The sequence below is a fragment of the Numenius arquata genome, chromosome 2, assembly GCF_964106895.1.
Source record: "Numenius arquata chromosome 2, bNumArq3.hap1.1, whole genome shotgun sequence".
Classification (NCBI taxonomy): domain Eukaryota; kingdom Metazoa; phylum Chordata; class Aves; order Charadriiformes; family Scolopacidae; genus Numenius; species Numenius arquata.
The window spans coordinates 124,514,466-124,527,499 of record NC_133577.1 but is presented as its reverse complement, the minus strand read 5'-3'; positions in this window follow the sequence as shown (position 1 = coordinate 124,527,499).

The window sequence follows — 13,034 nt, the reverse complement described above, 5'->3', positions numbered from 1 at the left end:
AAGGATGTGCAAAAAAAACATCTTGCTGATGTTGCAGCTACAGGCCATGTAACACAAACCACAGAGATAAACCTTCATGACCACTGTGGAGACTTCAGAGATTATACCTGTGTCAGACAGGGATTAACAGAGAGTTCAAATACTTTCACAGTCCTATAGAAGTCCAGATGTTAGGTGTCAGTCCAAGGTAGCCATCTGGGCTCACACTATAACTGGAGAGAAGCAGCTATGCCCAGTGGGAGGTTTGTCCCATTTTCAGACAAATGTCTAAAATAGGGGACCAGTTTCCTACTCTTGCTTTCCCCATCCGTAGGCAGAGTCCTCCATCAAACTCAAGTTGGGAGTCTTAACTACTGAGAGCCTGACACTGGAAGAGAGGAATCTTACCCCACACGAATTTCTTGCCCCAGGTCACATAAGCAGCTCACTGCAAAGATGGTTCCTAAATTCGAGTTTAGCTCAGGCACTTCTTCATCACTGTTCCCTGGCAACAAGGTAGGACACAGCTTCAGAGTTTGCATTTAGCCTTGCAGCCTTTGCATGCACGGCTAGCAGAGAGACCCATGTAGCCTGTAACAAGCCTTGCAGTATGCAGACAAGCCAGAGAAAGATAAGGGTAGGTCACAGAACATATCTATAATTGCTTTAAGGGAAAAAAAAAAAGGAAAAAGAAAAAAAAGTTTGTTCATCTAAATCCTTCACAGCTCTCAGTACAGCAAATAGATTTTATTTTAGGTTCATCCTGCCAACAAGTATCATTTTGATTTGTATGAGCAGAATGAAGACAATTAATCTTCAAAAAACTCAGTAACTGGTAAAAATAACCATGGTCTTATTTAGCAGCGTGCAGTATTTTTAAAGAAATGTTTTAGCTTCCATCTTCTAGTCAAAGGGCACAGTTATTTTTTTTTCTGCCAGAGTTATCTACTTTTCTCTATTTTGAGACCACTATAGAAAAGAAAATGACAGGGAGGTAAGAGTTGTCCAACAGCTTTCAAGATGTGCTGAAAAGGTAAGAGTTACTGCCTTTCTCCAAGCAAGTACCAGTAATATACTGTACAGCCCGTGTCTCTTGGACAGTTTGACATAGTCTAGCTCCACTGAACCACTTCTGATTTACACCAGCCCTAAAAAGGGGAGGGGGAGAAAGAAGTCAGACATTGTAAATCTTTTCACTGAGTGACATTTTGAAGGGCTCGTACATCACTTTGAAACTAAGGTCTAGACTCAAAATACAGATGACCTGAAGAATAGCTTATATGCCCCAAAGTTCTTCTCTTTTCCTCAGATATCATTTGCTTTAGTAGAAGATATTAACTCTTCCTACAGAGCCTGTCTCAATGGACTCGCAAAGGTATTTGAAGCCGAAGTCCCGTTGACTGTAAAGCTAACACCTCCAGGATATTTACTTACTGCAGCTCACTAATATTAAAGGGACAACATTTTCATGAGCTATACAGCAACTTAACAGCATGATTTTCTTTGAACGTCAAGGGAATAAGGTTTCTAAATCATTTGTGAAAGCATCAGCCTTCATAGTTCATTATTTATACAGCAGAAAAGAAGCAAGCGTTGGCAGTCCATGATCTGGCCATGCAAAGCCACAGCTGTGAGCATTAGAAGAGATGTTTATTGTCATGCACTCGGTGGTTTTGCCAGGGTCTCTGAACAAGGGACAGGATGAAGCTGTGTTTTATTCAGTGCAGCATATCCCCATCTCCCATTGCGTTGGAGGCAGAGTAATAGAACAGGTGTGATTCCAGCCTGCCTTAGCACATGCATTTTTCATACAACGATATCAGATTCTTTGCCCATTTGCCATACACACCTTCCCTGCAGCTTAACAGTTCATACAGATCAGAAAATTAAGGCAACACCTCAATGAAGTGGCTTCTCCAGCTTCGATTTGACACACTTGAGACACTAGGATATGTCTCACTGGGCTGCAGTAAGGATGCTGAGCATCAGCCCATTCAGCAGCACTGTGCAAGACCTCAGTTTTGAACATGCTTTTGGGCAGGGTTCAGAGTCTTCTTTAGGCTGAGACTTTGGCATCCAGACAGGTCATATGGATACCATTATGGAAAGAAAGGAAGGTGCAGGACCTCTTTCAACAGAACACAAGGACTACTATATTGAGCAGTGCTGTAATAATGTGCAGTTTTAATGAGTTAAGAGAAAGAGCTTCTAGTCTGGCAATCTTATCAATGGTATGATCTATGTCACCGAAGATTACACATCCACAGCGTAGGTCTGAGCATCTGAGGAAATTGTCTGAGACTCCCATCCTAACATTTGAAGTCTAATCAACGGAGTTTAGGGTGCAACTCATCCAGCCAAACGTAGGCAGCACTGACAAGAGCCTGTATTTGAATAGCTCTATTTCTATTATAAAGGGATCCTAGGCTCACTTAAATTTATATCCTTATAAGCATTGCAATTTTTCACATGAATCCCAACCAAGCATTCCAAACAACTAAATTCTGATTTACTGTTGATGGAAAAGGATTAAACTGATCCAGTTTGAATGACCCGGTATAAGATCAAGGTGAGGAAAGTGTTAAGTCCTCAACCACAATAGAACTCAACTAGATAAGGCTTTAAATCCAGAAAAATCCACCAGCTCACAAACACCAGCATGACCAACAGACAACATGCCGATATATCCCTGCACAAGCACTGAAACTTGTGAGGTTAACGTGAGACTGGAAGTATCCATTACCCCTAACTCAGACATGAGGCTGACACACTATACTTGACCAGATGTCATACGCAAGAAGCCTTATCTGGCAGTGATGATAAAATTAGTGATCTGCTGGTGACAACTCCACTGGTTTTTAAAACTGCATTAGCAATTAGCCTACTGAAATATTAAAGTGAATAGCTACAGCTCCAACACAACATACCATTGTATGGTGATTCAGAGACTGAAAGCGTAATTATAGACTGAATTTTGCAGCAAATACATTGGTTGGGCTTGAGACAATATTTAAAGGCATGTGTGGGCAGTTACAAAATACTTCCAGAAACCTGAACAAAGACTTTTGCAGAGGATTATGAAACTAAGTCTTTGAAGAGCAGAAGTAGCATGTTAGCCATGTCCTTTCCTCAAACCATATTACTACACTGTCACTTACTTAGCAATGGATTATAGTGCTTTGTACTGAAATCCTATTAGTGGCTAACACCAACGCAATACAAAATCTGTGTCTTGGAGGTGCAATGTTGCGGCTATGTCCTACTTGTAGCACTGGTATAGAGAGACGACAGGAAAAAACCTCATTTTAAAAGTACAATGAAGTTAAAACCTCTCAGCACAATTTTTAAAGCATGTGTCCGTTTTTACCATTTTCCTGCCACATATTTTCTTGTTGCTAATAGCCTCTGCTTTCAAAGCTAATAAACACACACATCTCAAAGTGTTAATAATGCCAGGAAAGAGGGCAGTGAGGATCACTTGTACTTGTCCACAAATGCTGGGTTGTGTCACTGGGTACAATCTCCTTCATTCCTGCCTGGCAAGGGTTAGCATCCAGCTGCCCTGCTCGGGTGGGTGACTGAGCCTTAGAAATATCACTTTATCCACTGCTTTTCCCTTTCAGTGTAAACTGCATCCTTTGTCCCCACAGTCCATAATTTGCCCAACCCACTCACTCATATATTTATAGCAGAATGAGAAAATATCAGCAAAGCAGTCTTTATTCTCCGAGTCTAACCTGTGGCAGACCTGCCCTATGTGGTTGCACAGAACCAGGATGCAATCTTGCCCTGAATTACTACAGATGCCCATCAATATTAATCTAACAGAATGGCTCTAGTATCTTGCCCCTGATCCCAGGAAGCAGAGTTGAGCCTCAGCCCAGACTGAAAGGGAAGGCTGACACAGAAATGTACCTGCAGATCCATCAGTGTTTGGGCAAACACAAATTAGAGCCAGAAAACACATACCTCAGAAGATGTCCTCAAAGCCTATGGTTTTATGGTCAAGAGCAAGTCTTAGGAGCCCGAGGTTTCTCAACTCCCTTTTTACCACACAGTGTCCAGGCTCCCACAAAGTCAAGGCACCCACACACAGTTGTGTAGGTCCATTTGAGCTGCCCTTTGGGTTTTTACCCTGCCACCAGCTGATACTCCAGAGGTCTGGAGGTGTCCTTCTGGTCCCAGATCACATCCACCAGACACAAGTGGATGAACACCTTGGGTATCTTAAGGCATCTCAAGAGGAACTGGGTGCCTATGATTAGGTCACCAAATATCACCCACTGTACATTAGTCGACACTGTCAGTGGGGATTCAGTTCTACCTAAAGTAGATGCCTCCTGTTTGGACCATACCTCAACTCCACTGTCGAGATCTCCACTAATAGTAATAACATAAACTTGTACTGCACATATAGGTATCCTAATGGAGCATCTGAATCTAAGAGCTGTGTGTTAATGGACATGGATCTCAGCCTCAGCCACTTCAAATGATCTCTGACAACTGATTTTTCAATTTTCATTGGGTTTTTATATTCTTCAAATGCAGATTTTTTGAGGTTGGCCTGACATGCAGTCATTTATTTTTTTCCCAGTTGTTACACTCTCTTTAAAGAACATTAAAACTAATGCAAACCAGAGGAGTGTCCAGGTGGCCCAAGAAGCTTTTGCATACAGAACTGAAGTGCTCAAATCAATCCACATGTTAAAGCTGCTGCTCCTCAAGTACATTCTTAATAGGCTGGCAGCTAACCTCACCATACACATCGAGGACCACAGGCACACCGACTTATAAATCTGGACTGGGCACTTCTGCCAAGCAAATTTTGTTGGAGGGGAGTAATTCCTTGGGAGGAATGGAAGGGTGAAGTCCTCAATATCTCACCATGTCAAGCCAATTGCTCAAAAATGTGGTAAACCTATTACTCCTTTACTACAGAAAAACTGCAATTTGCCACAACAGCATCAACTTTCCTATGACACAGGGGAGCATCTTGCTGACTGTCACTAGAACATGCATCTTACTGAGGGTGCCTGTGAATCTTGCCTCCTTTTGAAATTTGTATATGAGAATCCTGCTTAAAACCACTGAAGAAATGCTATTCTACATTCTTTGTTTACGTTTCTGGTTATTTCTCTGTTTCGTATTTCTAAAGGGAAGGTTTTTATAAAAAAACAAAAACAAAAAACACCCCAAGAATCAAATTAATCCTGATGGTATTTTCTATCAGCAACCACTCAGATTACTATTTAATTTTAGCCAGAAAATAGTTTATACAGTACATTTCTCAGTAGCATTGTCTAAGAGTCAAAGCAGACAATCTTTTATAACTTGGCTGTCTGCCATGACAACTTTCCTAGTCCAGTTTCCATTTATTAATATTTGTTCTTGCAGTTTTTTTGCCTCTTCACAGCAAAATATAGTGTTATAAAGAGATTGGAAGTGTCATAAGAGACAAAGGCAACATTATGAAGACAAAAATGGCCCTAAATTTCCTAGCAAAATTCTATATTGTACATAGCAAAAAATTGATGCAGTTGCATTTCTCAAGTAATAGCATCAGTATTTATAGTCCCAAGTGTCATCATTTTATTTCAGCTGTAGAATATTGTTTGTCAAGACTCTAAAGAAGAATCTCTGGGGATAAACCTTTCCTCTGTTTGTCTGATAATGTAAACTTCAAATAGGTTGGCAAACGGGACTAAGCTGAATCATCAAGCTCTGCTGATCAGCAGTCTTATTGGGCTTCAAGGTCAGATATTTCTTCTCTACTTTTTAAAGTTCACATATTTTATCTCAATGAAGTTTGTTCTTTTCCTAATTATTCATTGGGCCATCATCTTTGCATGCATTATTCATTGATATGTCATCTTTGTATGCATGTACCTGTGCACCAGACGAGTCAAGTTCCTTGTAAACCAGAGATCAGCTGAAGCCTGAGGACATATTTTGGACAGATAACGTCTTTATGACCAGTGAATACTGCAATTATTGGTTAAAAAACTCTATTGCCTAAGTTACTTACAAGGTCAGACTGCACTGCAGTACTGATGTTGAACTTTGTACTCTAGGAATAAATGTTAGAACTGGGATAGTGCTGCAAGTGATGCAGTTTGCTGCTTCTACAGGATCATACCTCTAAAAAGGTACATCTGGAAGAGGCCAGGGACTGCACCTAGAAATCACCATGGATGGATTAATCTCCTTTAGCTTTCAGCCTGTCCCTTATATTCCCTTTATGGTAAATGAAAGGAAAATAGATACTTTAAAGTCACAATCTGTCCAGTTTCAGACTTCTACTTTCTCCAAAACAGGTCTCTGCCCTAGCAATATCCATTTTCATTCTTTGGCCCTCATGGGAAAACAATGACGAGACCACATGAACCCATCTCTGTGTCAAGAGATGGTTGCCATGCAGTGTCAAGAGATGTTCATAGCCCGAACTCTGAACCATCCAGACAGTTTCATTCGCTGTTGTAGACCTGCTGGAGCACTGAAGACCAGATTTTCCTGTTTAAGCAAATAACAAAAAGGAATTCTTACATATGTATTTATTTTAAACAGTACTCAGCACCTTCACACTCAGCAGAAAAACAAATAGAAAACAGCTGCTGGAAGATTTGATGAAAGCCTGCATGAAAATTCACTTCAACAGGAAAAATTTCACTTTGGTTTTGCTTGTAACAGGTTATGAGGATTCTTTTCTGTGTTAAGGGCCTGACATCTTGCCTTTCACCCTCAAAAAATCTCTGGTTGCAAGGATGGGTAGCAAAGGTAGTTTATATCATAAATTTATAGGTGGACAGCTTGCTCTGGGTATGAGAATTTTAGGACATGTACAATGATTGTTCCGATCTTGTAACATGAATAAATAATAAAGATCTGTGACAACCATGTAGTGAAATTCAGGACAGAAGTTCACAATTAGATGTGCATGTTTATTGTTTACTCTAAGCTGTAATTCTGTTTAAAAATGGAAGACTAACTCATTTGCTGGTAAATTGCATTTTATTTTCACCTAATTTATGAGTCCTGAGATGTTTGGACAGGGCTTAACATGACCAAAAAAAATCCTATATGCAATATCCTTTCATTTGCTTTTGGTGTGGTACATGAAATAGTCTCTTAATTTTAGAAAGCTTTTTCTTTGTGAATCAACATCATTAGCAATCAAAGAAACAGCTATGAGCATTGAGTGCAAATGTTTGAACTTCTGTAATTTGCATGTCATTAATAAGCAGGCTGGCAGAGTTTGGTCATAAAGTTTTCTTTGAAAGTTTCTATCGCTGTTACAGCTTGAGTCATGGTAGCAACAGTGTGATGCCCAGTTCCAACTAATGAAGGGGTTTGGGGAGCTAGGAGTTGCATCTATCCACAGTGAATGGCAGCCCAGGGCTTGCCTGTTGTGTTATGAACCTCCACTCACACAAATCACCCTCAGTGAGGAGACGAAGAGTTTGAATCCACTCCAGCAAGATCATCCTTTTTCGATATATGCTCATCTTTGTGCATAGGTCAGCTGCCTGTTTTACTTCTCCTCTCTCTCATTATTGGATTAGTGGACTGCCAAAATACCTAGCACACTGGAGATGAGCAAACTGGTCCTGCGAAAAGGACACTGAGCCCGTTTACAAAACCAGAAGATACTGAGAGGTGAAGGTGACTGCCCAAGGGCGTGCAGAAAATGTATGCCAGTGCTTGAAACCAGGTCCTCAAAATGCAAGTCTAATATCCAGAGGCTTAAAAACCAAGGATTAAGAACAGGCAGCTCTCATTAAATTATTGGTAGATTGCTTTGGTGAAGCAAAAATAAAATACCTCGTACCATACAGACAGAGGTAGAGAGGCAAAAAAAATCAAACATCAAGTCAAACAAAACTAGTTGCCTTGGCTAGTCAGGTTTTCCCTATTTTCTGCCTCTAAACTTCATGATCCGGATGGTTATTTTCATCATCTCAGTGTGTCGCAATAATCAGCCAAATGACACAAACCAAACCAACAACTGGGGAAAATAACTCCGATCCCTTTGATTAAAAACAATCAATAATGCAGCGTGAAAGGCTTCAGCAGGTAAGGGAGGGCTGATGACTCAGGGGGCGCAATGGAAAAGGCCAAGTGAGTGAAACGCCGAGCAGCCTTCCCCTCCTCTCCCGCGGCTGCCAGCGGGGAGAGTGGGGACACGGCTGCGGCTGGCGGGCAAGCGCAATAACTCCGCCGAATATTGCAATCTATAGTTCAGTGACCCCAAATGATTGCTGCACTCCTCTCATGCGTTCAGTAATTTTCTGTCCTGATTCAGCGGGATTCAAGCGGGCAACCCAAAAGAAACGAAACTCTTCAGCCCTGCTTAGACAAATTAATAAAAAGGTGAAATCACAGTACCTTGCTTCCCCTCATAATTTTTTAATGTCGTGTTGGGGAGTTGGTTTTAAAACCTCCTTCAGATCTAGTCACAAGCATAGCCACCTCACCGACTCCCTGTGAATGGCCTCATCATTAAAGAGGCAGCTTGAGGCAACATCCAAAAGACCTGACAGTGGACAACTTCAGGACACACTTGTGCCCCAGCTCAGAAAGGTGCTGAGGGACAGGCTGAGCCCCTGAGATCACCCTGATGTTCCCACACCTTGCAGAAGCCCTAAAAACCCTGCTGTGTTTGAGCAATTAGCATGATATTAAGACAAAGACATTTCATCAAAGAGAATAAACCCACAAAAGACCTAAGAACTCCAGGAATTTGCACAGGGTGAATTTTGCTGGTGAAGGAAAATTTTATCCTTGAGGTACCCCAAAACCTGTTTTTTTTTTTTTTGGTGGGGCGTTTGGGTATTGGGTTTTTTTCTATTTAAAATTGCCCTGGTTGCTTAAAAACAAGACACTGTGATCAAATATGTATTCTGAAGATGCACCTGCCCCCAGCCATGGGCGTATCATGTCCCCTGCTCAAGAGGGACTTGGGAAGCTGTGACAACCCATCCTCGTGCATGAGACTAAATATATTTGCTGTGATATTTGGACCCCACACCCACGTTTGAGCCCTGCTATTCAGATCACTTCAGGCACACACAGTCACCTTTCTTGGCCGTTGCTCGGACATCGGTGGCTCTTTGGTCCCCATAACTGTTCCTTACCATCATGAAGTAGGACAGCAAAGAGCCAGGTTTCCTGGTGAGGCTCAGACTTGCGCAGTCCAGTGTGTAGCTACACTGAAATGCTAGAAACTCCTTGGTGTCTGGATGCAGGGGACTTCTCAGCTGCTACTTTGTCCTCTAGACTTGTGGTCTTCCTGTCTGTTCCAGTATGATCCCATAGGTACCACTCAGCTGGCAGGCTGCAAACACCACCATCCTGAAGCCAGCCCCCTAGTTTTGCCCGAGGCCAGAAAGCGACAGTGAACAGACTCTTAATTGTTCAAATATTCACTGCATGAAGCAAATTTTTATATGAATATTTCATACAGGCAATTTTTAAGCAAATTGCTACTCTCCACTGAATCTGCTCTGTCCAGAAGATGCCACCTGTGCTGGCCATTAGAAATTAAAAAAATAACACTGGTCTTCCCAACACAAGGTGGATGATTTATTTGCAGTTTAATATAATCTCCTGGTTTTACTGCAGGCAGCAGTAAAATTGACACTGCAATCCAGATGAGTTTTAATTCTGTTCAGTTACACCAACATATGCATGTGTTCCTCCAGCAGTCAGTAGCAAAAGCAAAACAGACTCAACTTTTATAAGCATCAAAGACAGTCCGCATACTTGAGATACATAAAAACGTTTGGCACAGTACAAAATTTATAGCAACCCTTTTAGCACAAGATGCATCACAGCAAAATCTTGATTTGACTAAGTGTTTGATATTCTCATGCAGCCATTACTGCTAACGGGATTCATAAGTCACATTCCTTTAGCACATGTAACTTTAAAGGGGACCACTCACTTCGTATTTAAATCTTACTATAAGTTTCCCCAGAGGAAAACCTGCAAAGGATGCAGTCATCCTTACCAGCCAACGGAGACAAGTGTCCAATTTACAATGATCTAAAAGATTTGAACTCAAGGATGAAAAGGAAATATTAAATTTTTTTCACCATGTTTTCAAAGTTTCTATTACAATAGAGCTCCTGCCTCCAACGAGAATCTATGTGTCATACTAATGCAAACACAGCAGCAGTGCAGTAGCATATAGAGGTATGACTGGGAGTAAGGGAAGAAGTTTCAGATGATCCTGGCTGATTAGCTGGATGTGGTGAGGGAGATAAGAGCAGCAAATTCCTGGCAGGAGGCTGACTTGTCTTTATAAAAGGAAAAGAAAGTGAATCTGCCTAGCACTTCCACAGATGCCCCATCCTGTGCTAAAAATTTAGGCATGCCTTCAAAACATGACATTTCTCTTTTCTTAGATGGTTGCATGAATAGTGCAATAGGGAATGATAAACCACCTTAACCATCAGTGTTGGAGCAGCTGAGGTTACTGTTCCTCAGCTGGCACCTAGGAGTTAAATTTTATCTGCTGCAAAGCACAGGAAAATCAATTCACTCAGACTATCAAGGAAGAGTAAAAAGAGCAGAAGGGGAGCATCCACGTGGCCAGCTACTGCATCTCAGCTGGGAAGCAGGTACCACCTACACTGGCTTGATCCTTTGGATGGCAAAGATCACCCCACAGGCCGCCATTCCAGATCCCCTGCAAGCTTAATTTTCAGCTACGGTTATCTCCACTTCTGTCCTGTGAAGATGTCTTTCCCTACAGTTAGAAGAGATTGTTTTTGAGAATAACAGAGACCTCCTAGGACAAGTGACATGTCAATTTCTGCTTCCCAGCAAAGCCCTTCACACTCCTAAGGGAAACTTCTGATGGGAAATATTCCCCCAAACTGGGGAACATAATGTTAATGTGTAGAAGCCGAAATAAAATTTATTTCAGCAGTGGCCTGTATCCCGAGACACTTTGCATCAGAGTTTATATGAGAATATTGACAAAACCCAACTTAACCCAAAGAGATATTTAAAGATCTACTACTACCTCTCTTGTACTCATCAATTTAGGACTCAGTACAGCTCATACTTGCTGCTTACCAGCAGGACATCTTCAGACAATTTGATTCTGGCAATAGCATAACACTTTTTCTAATCATGTCAGACTCCCCCACCAGATGTTGTGCTCTGGAAGCCCTCGCTGTGGTTTCTCATGCTGTGGTGCCTTTGTAAATGCTGCAGCTCATAGCTGCCACGCACACCGCTACATGATAAAAATTAAGACACTTTATGTGAAGCTTTGAATACTTCTCAGAGGAGAAGCTACCTTCTTATTTAGACTGGCAGAACCAGAAATGAATCTAACAAAGCTGTAACAGAAGAGTTGTGGAGGAGAGAAAACTTGTTTCATCCCACAAGGACATCCTTCCAGCCTATTGCCTGCAGGAATGAGGGACTAGTCCCTTAAGATTGCTCACATGGGAATAACAAGCTGCAGCTTGTTAACACACAAAATAAACTCATCAGTGCTGCAGAAGGCCCAAACAACTTTAAAAGCTTCTGGCAAATGTATATTGTTGCCTGCAGGTGATGTTTCCAAAGGAATGAGCTGTCACCAGAGCTGATACAAGGCAGATGCCATCTGAATGGCTAGTGAGTGCCATTAACCAGTCAAGCACCCTCAACAACATTGCTTTGTTTTCCATGGTGAGATTTTGCCCCTGAGGTAGGAAATCTCCATCACTAGCTCTTCTAAGCCTGTGGAGACATGAGTTCTCAGGAGGAGTCCATATCTAAGTGTCCCAGAGCCCATTCCCCTCTGCTACCAGGACCACATCACAGAATCACAGAATCACAGAATCTTCATGGTTGGAAGGAACCTTTGAGATCATCGAGTCCAACCATACAGACACACAAAAAAACCCCAACCCAACAATCTCAGGCACTAGAGCATGCCCTGAAGGGCCATGTCTACACATTTCTTAAACACCTCCAGGGATGGTGACTCCATCACCTCCCTGGGCAGCCCGTTCCAGTGCCTGACCACTCTCTCAGTAAAGTAATTCTTCCTAATATCTAATCTAAACCTCCCCTGCCGCTACTTTAGACCATTTCCTCTGGAAAGGAAAGAAAGGAACCAGAAGGCAAATCTGTCCACTGAACCTGTCCCTAAGTTTCCTGGTTCGGTATGCACTCAGCTGGGTGCCAGGAGTCCTATGGTCCATGTCCCTGCTCCTTGGATGGTTTCTCCACTTTTCCCAGCACCTGTTTTATATAAACTCAAACACACCACGGGAGCTGTAAGTGGACTCCCCTGCATTCCCACCCCTGAATGGGTACTGCAGCCTCTCGCCCCCACTGATACAGTCTCTTCGTCCTCCGTGCTACTGAGAAGAAAGTAGTTCCACATATTCAAGTCATTTTTAGGAATTTCAAAGCTGATAAGTTTCCAATAAAGATTAATTTTGACCCTTTTCATTTAAATAAAAGTTAAACTTTGTCATTGGAGTTTCATTTTTAAGCATGAGTCTAGCAGTAATAGAAAACTCATTTTGTTGACACATTGTGTTAACAGGAACTGAACACTTCAGCCAGTCAGTGAATAATATTCAAAACTTTTTTTTTTTCTATGGCTGATTTGTTTATCTGTAGTATAGTACAATTAAGAGAACAAGCTACATTTCAGCCAACAGAGTAGCAGCGAGACAATGATGGTGCTGAGTTAGCAGATGTACATCACAGGGAGATGCTCAACCTGCTCCTCCCAAGATCGGGGATCCCAGCTTTGTGCTCCAGCTCCCTTTAGTCACAGTTCATTCCCCTCTGTGTATCCTTCTCTATCAGGCTGTCTCCTAATTTCTTGTGTGCTTCCCAACATGATCCAGGCTCAGTCCAAGCACTCACGTGCTGTGAGACTACAACCTTCCCCTCTGCAGGTCATCTTCTCAGTTAGTATAAACTAAACCTGAAGATGAATCTTCATGCAACAAGCATATCCAAAACCTTGGATCATAGAAAACGACTGGAAATAAGAAAAATATAATAAAATAAAATAAAATAAAATAAAATAAAATAAA